The sequence below is a fragment of the Prinia subflava genome (assembly GCF_021018805.1).
Source record: "Prinia subflava isolate CZ2003 ecotype Zambia chromosome W unlocalized genomic scaffold, Cam_Psub_1.2 scaffold_41_NEW, whole genome shotgun sequence".
Taxonomy (NCBI): Eukaryota; Metazoa; Chordata; class Aves; order Passeriformes; family Cisticolidae; genus Prinia; species Prinia subflava.
Genome location: NW_026960614.1, coordinates 702,317 through 711,063, shown reverse-complemented (window position 1 = coordinate 711,063; position 8,747 = coordinate 702,317).

The following is an 8,747-nucleotide window of genomic DNA, read 5'->3' as shown; positions in this document are numbered from 1 at the left end:
TGGGCAGGACATGCCGGGGCTCGGTGAGCTGGGAAGGCTCTCACTGAGCTGCTGCTGCGGCAACCCCTGCGGCTTCCAGCAGGTGAAACAGGGTCAGAGCAACTCCTGGGAACTGTCTGTGAATTCCCTGCAGGAAAGGCAGTTACTGGTGAGACATGGCCCAGGCTGTGATGGGAAATGGTTTCTGGATAATAGGTTGAGCGATGGTGGTGGCTATTCTTCACACATCAGGACCCTGAGGAGGCTCTGACCTAGTGGGGCAGCTGAAAGCTGGTTTTTTTTGTCTGGGTTCCAGGTGGCCAAAGCTGAATTCCTGCAAATGTGGATACAACAGACTCTCCTTCCCAGGGTCTGCCTTGCACCCCTGGACTTGGTGTACCCACTGTTGAAGGGAGAAGGGGTTGTGAAGGTAAGGAGATGAAAGAGACAGCTTTTGCTATGATAGGAAACCAGAAAGAGGTTGAAAACCTTTCCCTGTTCATGCTCAGGCACAAGGTGGGAGCTCCTCTGGGGGATTGACCAGTGGTGAATTGGGGAGGTCAGTGCTGTGCTCAGTGTGAGGCTGGCATGGGGCCCTATGAGGAGGTTTCGTGCTGATGGAGTGCTCTGCTCTGTCTGGAGCTCATCTGTCATGTCGTGACACACTCCTTATTTCACTGCCCCTGTTTTAACTTGCACTTCATCTCTGTGGAGCATCCCATTGCTCTGCTCCTGGAATGTGGTGGGGTTGAGCCTCAGGTCTGCCCCTTTCAAGCTCTGCAGTTGCTGCCTGAGCACAAGAAGCAAAGGCAGAGAAGAAAGTGCCTTGCAGAGCTCCCTTGCCCACTGCTCCCATGCTGGGAGACAGCTCAGGCTGTTTCCAAGGTTGTCCTCCCTGCCAGTCCAGGACAACCCAAGGCAGCAGCATGGCTGTGGCCGTGCTTGACCACCAGCAGACCTGGATTTTTAACCAGCCCTGGTGCATCCTGTATGATATGTGGCTCCCTCCCATGGGAGATGAACATGTGATCTGAAGCTGCTGTATTTAAACAGGTGTGGAAGGAGCAGCTAGCTCCAGCTTCAGAGTGGTGGTGGTGACTTTAAAATGGTGCCACTGTCCCCAAGGTCCCTCGGCAGAGATCTGTGTGTAACAGGAGGCTGCAGAGCAGCATGGTGGCCTTGAGCAAGGGGGGAGCATTATTTGGCCCCTTCTCTCCCCTCCATGTGCTTTGCATTGTGCTGGGGAGGTGGGGGCTCACTGGGGTTGCCCTCGCTGGGGGCTCACCCAGGCCTGTGAGTGCCTTGGAGGCTTCAGTAATGGCCCAGGGAGTGACAGCCTGGTGTGGATGTGGGGAAGAGGAGGCCCTCTTTGGATTGCCTGCCAAACTGGCTGCTCCAAAACTGCTTTGGGCTGCATCCTGTTTTGTGCACTTCTGTGTCCTGTTATAAATGCCAATACAATATTCCAATTAAAATAATAATTTGGTTTATTAACAAAGATCGAATTACAGAATTTCGGTAAACCCACCAACAGCGGAGATACTTAACAGTCTTTTTCCCGGGAAAATGCCAAGGGTGAACCTTGAGACACAGAACCTGGCCGTCTGCTGTCTCCCCCTAGGTTCACAAATTTGCCCGGTTCGGGGCTTGGTTTTTATACACTTTATTCTGCCCTTGGCAATATTTCCTCATTTTTCCCCTTTGTGTCCAAGCTAGCTATTCAAATTCATGGGGGTCTCCGGCTCAGCTGAAAAGAGTCCCTCTCTCCGGTAAGGTGTTAATTTCTGGTTTCGGCAGATTTCCTGGCTGATTAATGGTCCGAGATATGGATGATGATGCTTGATGCTCGGTGAGGGTGTTGGCTGGTGTGTGTTGGGGTCTCCTCCCGGTGATTGAGGAGACTGCTGGTTTTCCCATAAACCTTTTGTCTATTTCTGAATGTGAGCTTCTGGGTGGTGCCTGCCTTTTCATAATTTGGTTTAACAAAATGTTACAAGGTATCCTGGAACTTATACTTTCATGCAGCACACATATATATACAGTTTTTTATAGTTTTCAATTTATCATTAACCATAAGAACATGAATTAATCATTTCACATTTTTCACAGTCCAGGATGGGGAATAAATCACTGCTTCAGCCTTTGGTATGCACACAGGACGCTCCTGCATGCTGCACTGGAGCAGAGACCTCCTGGGGCAGGGACAAGGGATTCTGGAGCAGCCTGGGGCTCTGGGGACATCAACACTGGCCTTTTGTGGCTGGCCCTGAACTGCTTTAAAATACACAGCAGAAATACCTTGGGGGAGGAGGGGAATATTTTATTTCCTTCTGTTTTTTTTTTCCTGAAACCCAAAGTGAAGTGCCCCTGCAGCACGGCCTGCCTCCAGCAGATCCCAGAAAAACTGGTTCAGCCAGCACCAGTCTGGGCAGGGAGGACACTGTGAGTGCTGAGTGCTCTGCCTGGCAGCACTGGGATATGAACTGGGAATAGAGCCACATCTCTGTATGAGGGGCTATGTGTGGGTTCCCTGGGACCACTGGCATAGGGTGAGCCATTGATATCCCAAATGTCACTTTTTTTTTTTTTTTTTTTTTTTTTTTCCCCCATCTCCTTTCCTATTAAAATGGCCTGGGAAGCTGTGATACCACACAGCCTGGGCCCCTGCCAAGGAGCCCTGGGGCTTGTGTTTCTGCTCATGCTGCCAGGCTCCCGGCTGCCTCGCTGCTCTATGAACTCCCATTTGCCTTTCTTGGCTGGAAAAAGGATTAAGTTAGCAGGACAGGAAAATTAATTATCTGCCATTTTAAGGATGGAGCTTTCGTTGCAGTCTGAAGTGTTTTGAAATGGTGTTGTGTCACTGAGACCAACCTGGGGTTGATTAAAAGGCTTTTACCTGCTGGGATATCAGATTTATTTCCACCAGGGTTCTGCCCCTGGTGATCATGGCTTCAAGGTGAACCTCAAGGCCAAATCCAAGGAGTGTTTTGCCTTCGCTATTAGTGCTGGCTGTGGAAAGTTGGTACCAAAGTCTTTTCTGCTTGTTTAACATTCAAAATAGCCTTGCTTTGCCCTTCCCCTCCGCAGGCAGCATGGCTGGGACAGCAGGGAACTGTAGAGCTGTAGCCTCCCTGCCCGGCTGGGGGGCTTCCTACTGGTAGCCTGGGGGCAGTGCTGTGGCCCCTGATGCTGTGGGGTGAGCCTCAGCCTTCCCAAATTGTCTGGTGGCAAATTGCTGCTGTTTGGTGCAGGAGGCAAAAGGGAGTAGAAATGGTGCCACTCTTGGTGGGGGGGCTGTATACAGCTGGAGGATGTCCCCACAGTAATGTCCTTGCTGAAGGTGTCAGAGATGGAGAAGGGCAGATCTGCTGAAGTGTGGTGAAGTGTGAGAGAACCCAAACCATGGGAAGCAAGTGATAAGGAAGCCAAAAATCATTTTAGGGTTACAAAGTAATTGTCATTGCCTGCTTTCTTCAGTGAGGGGGACTGTGTAGGTGCTCCAGAGCACCTGGAAGGGGCCATTAGCTGCCAGCTTTCCTGAGAAAGCTGTGCTCCAGCTTTGGGCAGCAGGGGGGCATGGAGCATGTGGGTCCTGGCACCAGACTGCAGCGATGGCTCCATCTGGGACACACAGAGGGGACACATCAGATGTGTGACCAGGAGGGATTTCCACACATGGTGCTGCAGTTCAGCCCTCATTGACCTCTAGAAAAATGCTTCTGCCACCTGCACTCCCATTCCAGCCTCACACGGAAGGGCTGCACGAGTGACCAATCTCTGACACAAACCGTGGTCCCCATCCCCTTACCTGCAAGGGTGTAAATGACTCCTGCCCTCCTTAGCAATTCCTCACTGAGCTCTAACTGGAATAATTCAAAAACCCAGCAAAATTAATGCATATTAAACCTGCTACTTCAGCAATGAATGGAAATTACCAGTGAAAAGAACAGGGCATATGCCTTTATTAATATTCAGCTCTTTATTAAAGTGATCAGCTATTTATTAAAGTCATCAGCAGGATTGCAGAGTCCGACCGGAGTTTTTTGCGCTGCTGTGGTGATCCGACGGAGCAGGTACTGTTGGAGTTCTTCACTCAGCTGCCCGCAGTAGGTGCCGAGTCCTTGTCTCCACAGGAACAGCTAGAAGCTCTCTCTGGTCAACCATCAGAAGGCAGAGCAGTGGAGTCTGTCACTGGAGTGCAGAGTCAGCTCTTTTCCCTCAGGGAAAAACCTTGAGGGTTTCCCGTTGTCTGTCTCAGTCAGTTAAGCTAGCTGGTTCCCATTCTATCCAAACTCCTCATAGGTCATGGTGAATCTTCAAACCAGGCCAGGGGGTGCGTCCACTTCTTGCTTGGCCAGGGCACTATCTAATTCTCCTCTGATGCATCTAGCTTCCCATCTTGGGGTGCAGTTTCTCTAAAAAACCCTCTCAGGATTCACAGGGGCAGTTTTATTTGCATATACAAATGCATATTCATTTGTCCTGGTTGCAGCAGAGGTATTCCTGCTGAAGGAGGTAGTTACAGAGAACAGTGACAGGGCTATCTAGGTATGAGCTGCTCCTTTTCACATTTTAATGAGGTAGGAAAATGCTGTCCAGCAACTTTTCTTCAGGGCAGCTTCCCTCCGTCCTCAAACTTGCTGGGGTGTGGGGGTTAACTCTAGCCAAGAGGGGGTCAGCCGCTTTCGAGGGACAGCAGCCTCACCCCAGCTATGGGGTTCTCTGCAAAAAGGAAAAGCCCCCATTTTTCTAAAAGGCAGGGAGACGGCACAAATTGGGAGGAGGGGGGTTGCATTCTCAGAGCTCTTTTAATATGCTAATGCGTGCTCTGTGTTTTCCTCTGGGGGGATAGTGCGGCTGTCTCGCTATGGGGCTAGGACAAGGATAGCCCAGCCCCCTCCAGGACTGGGAAATTTGTTCATAACAACCAGCACATATTTTTTATTTAACTATTTAATGTAGTAGAAATATCATGGCTTGTAGCCAAAGCAATTCAAGATGTGACAGTTGTAAATGTGCATTGGGCAAGGCTGGAAACTCTCCAGTCTAATTCAAGAAACTCTTGGCTCAACTCTTGCTTTGCTTTTCAAGAAGAGAAGCTCATCTGTGAAGAACCCCATGCTTCAAGGTAAGCACGAGGTGGCTCTGGGAGTTAGTTAAAGGTGCTCCTTCCCAAACCACTGGTTTTATTGGTGTTTTCCCCTCATATTCTGTGCTGGATGCAGAACTGCAGCAGCACAGGAAGCAGATGAGGGGTAAGTTTGCTGCTCTCTCTGGTGCAATCCTGATGGATGCTGTAGTTGAGCAAACTCCTCCAGTGCTTTGCTAATGTTTCAACCTCCCCCAGTGGAAAAGCAGAGCAAGGAGTGAAAAGTGATCTTGCTTAAGTCCAGAATTTTAACTATTGCCAGCCCTGGGAGCAGCCTGAGTGTTTCCCCCAGTGACTGTTGCAACACCAGACCTTGCAGAAGCCTATCCTGTGGGCTGGCAGGGGATTAGCACATGGTAGAAAAGCCTTTACTGTGGTTAAATTGAAGACAGAGATTATGGCAGCTCTGCCAGAGAGGATGATGAGGAACCTCAAAGGCAAGCAGATCCCCAGGCTGGCAATATTTCCCTCCTAAGTGTTTTACTCAGCTACTTACAGCTATTTTGATCCCACTTTTTGCCAGACAGCACTTTCACACAGAGCTGCCATAATTAGGGCAATCACTTCATGTCAGTGCTGGGCAGTTGTGGAATTGCATTTTATTGAAATGGTATGCTCTGGCTCACCCCTGGAAAGTGTATGGTTTATCCCAAGTCTGTAACCTCCCTGCAGTGTCATGTATCTCTAAACCCATTGGCTGAAGAATCTATCCGCGCCCATTTCGAAACTCCCTGTTAAGAGTGCAGAGGGAAGTGGGCTCGCTCTTTTTTTGCCCTGGAGGCCTCTGGAGGCTCTGCTCCTCTCACCTTCCCTCTCCCCTTCCCCCTCCCCCCTCCTCACCCCTCTTCCTCAGTGACCATGTTGCCTTCCTGGGGTAAGACTCCGAATAAATCCTCATCTCATCAGCACCTCACCAGCCGTCTAGAGTCTCCTTGCCTACCAGCATGCAAATACCAACGAACATAAGGCCCGGGGGGCTCCCGGGGAACCCTCCCCGTGGACCCCCCTAAATCTAAATTACAACAAATGACGCACCAACGTGGGGCATGAGCACCAACGATTCTGAGACAAAGATGGACCACTGCACCACCAGCACAGCGCAGAACCCCGCGGAACACCGCTTCAGCGCCATCTCCGGCAACGTGGAGCGGCCATCCTGGGCCGTCGCGGCCCCTGGCAACCTCTCCCCCACCGCGCAGAGACATCGCGAGCCACCACACTGCCGTCCCACCACCGCCGGATCCCAGCCCCTTGGGGCCCTGGCCTGCCGCGGCGCAGGCAGCACAGCCCCGGCGTGGCGAGGCTCTGGTGTGAGCCCCAGCGCGGCGGGACCGCCACTGCAGTGCGTGCCCGAGAGCCAGCGTGGCGCGGCCCTGGCCGCGCCACTGCACGCGTGCAGGCCCTGGCACCCAGAGAAGCCACACAAAGCACACCCGGCCCTCCCCCTGCCCGGCAGCAGCGGCGAGAAGAGCCCGGCAGAACAAGCACACCATCTCTCAGGGTTGCTTTTCCCTGAGATTCTCCTCGGGGTTGCTGTTCCCTGAGGTAATAAGGTTTTTCTTCTTCTCTTTGCCCTAAGTGTTTCACACCGAAGGTAGAGACGACAAGCTGAGTCCGCCAGTGCGTGTTTCCAAGGTTGTTTATTCTTCATTATCTCAGTTCTTTCTCAGCTCTGCCAGGCCTCCCTGGCAGGGTACATTATCTTAGTTCTTTCTTTGCTCTGCAAGGCATCCCCAGCACAGCAGGACATGCGGCGGACTGGGCGGATCAGAGCGTCCCGGGTCTTTTGTACCATTTCCCTGATCCAACCACCGTCCAAAACGTACTTTTTATTTACAGAATCATACCAATACTTACTACCTATGTTAACATGTCATTTCTACTCTAAACCAATCCTTGAGATCCAACTCAGCAGAAAATGGGGGACGAGAGCAAGAACAAGGAGCACAGGGGCTACTCCCCAATTCCTCCATCTTGCCTCTTCAACCCCATATACTGAGAATCTTAGATTCTACATTTACATTCTATGATAAACTAAATACTACTTATTTTGAATTTTCTCAGCTTGTGATTCTTCATACAATGTGGGCATTCACTCCCATGGACAGGGATCAGAGGCAGTGTCCTCCTGGGCTCTGTGTGAGGCTGGCTGACCCCCTTGTACAGATCCCAGACCCCCCTGTCTGGTCTCCAAACCCTCCAGGGTGGCCAGCGGGATGTTCTAGACTCCAACAACCGTCGAGCCCGAGCAGCCAACGCCCTAGACAGCAGCGAAAAGAACTCAGCGAGACAGCCATCAGAGAAGGAAAAAGCAGTCTTCAACTGTGCCCAAGTCCCGCACCTCCCAAAACTCGGTTTTGTAAATTCTGTAACCTCCTTCCTCACCCTTGCTCCCTCCTCCCCTCGCTGCTCCTTCTCCCTAACCCCCCTTCCCTTAACAAACCCCCGAGAGTTAACCCCGTCCTGCTAAGCCCGGCACAGCATGGCTACTGCCATGTGCGCTGTGACCGCATGACCAACATGGCCACGTGCCTCCCATCCAGCTCTTAGTTCCACCTTCCACTTTCCAAGTCCTACAAGGTAAAAGCTAAGAAACCAAAACCCAAAGCTAAGGTAAATTTGTAATACCAGTTTTACAGCCTTGTATAATTGTTAACTCTACTTTATGATCTCCTTTCCATGTTATTCTGCCCCTGTCCCTTGCTGTTCTGGCCAAACAGCAGGGTGATCCAAACCCCCTACTTCTCCAGCTGTAAAACCCAGAACCTGTTGTTTCTCCATTTCCTTCCCATCCCCATGAAGTAGTTTTACAATTATGCCTTTCTAGTTTTTGTGTGTGTTCATATTGCTGATTTGTCCTGTTTTCAGTTTTAGAAAGCAGAGGCCTTTTTAGGTCACAAGGGTAAATCCATGGGAAGCAGTTTTTGAATTGTCTTCTTGTAAGGCGCAATTCAGTGGTAGACTACTGAATTAGTAACGCTTTTGGGTTTATGCTGTCCTCAGTAGGTTCTGAGGGTGACTGATAACCTAAAATGGTGTCTGAGAAAGTATTTGATGGTTTTTGTAGGTTTTTTTCTTTTTGTTTTTCTTTTGGTGACCTAAAACTGGGGGTCTTCTGTTAGGTTTCCGACATTTCTGGTGCAAGTATGGATGAAAAAATCCCCAATGGGTACATATGGACGAATGTAAACAATTGCATGCAGTGTCGCTCCTTTAGTTGAACCAGTTGGAAAGTGAAAGGAATAATTTGGCTCAGATCCATGGGTGAGAATCTGAAGCCTTGTGTGGAGCCTGGGGAACTCCAAGTGTTTTCCTGTCCCTAGAATGGGAGCAGAAGTCAGCGCCATAGCCTAGAACTGGGGGCTGTGGTGGTCTGAAAAGCCAGTTGGAAAAGGCTAGACACCATTAGGCCAGTCACGCTGAAAAGGCTAACAAATTTGTTAATTTGTTTAAATCTTGCAATATAAACCCACATAACCCGTTTATTGCAATTACTGCAACTGTATTTGTTCTTATGCTGCAAAACTGTGTAATTACTGTTTCATTTTTAAATTGTTAATTGTCATATGTCATATTTCTCTTCTCACATTTTAACGAAAAAAGGGTGAATTTGTGGGAT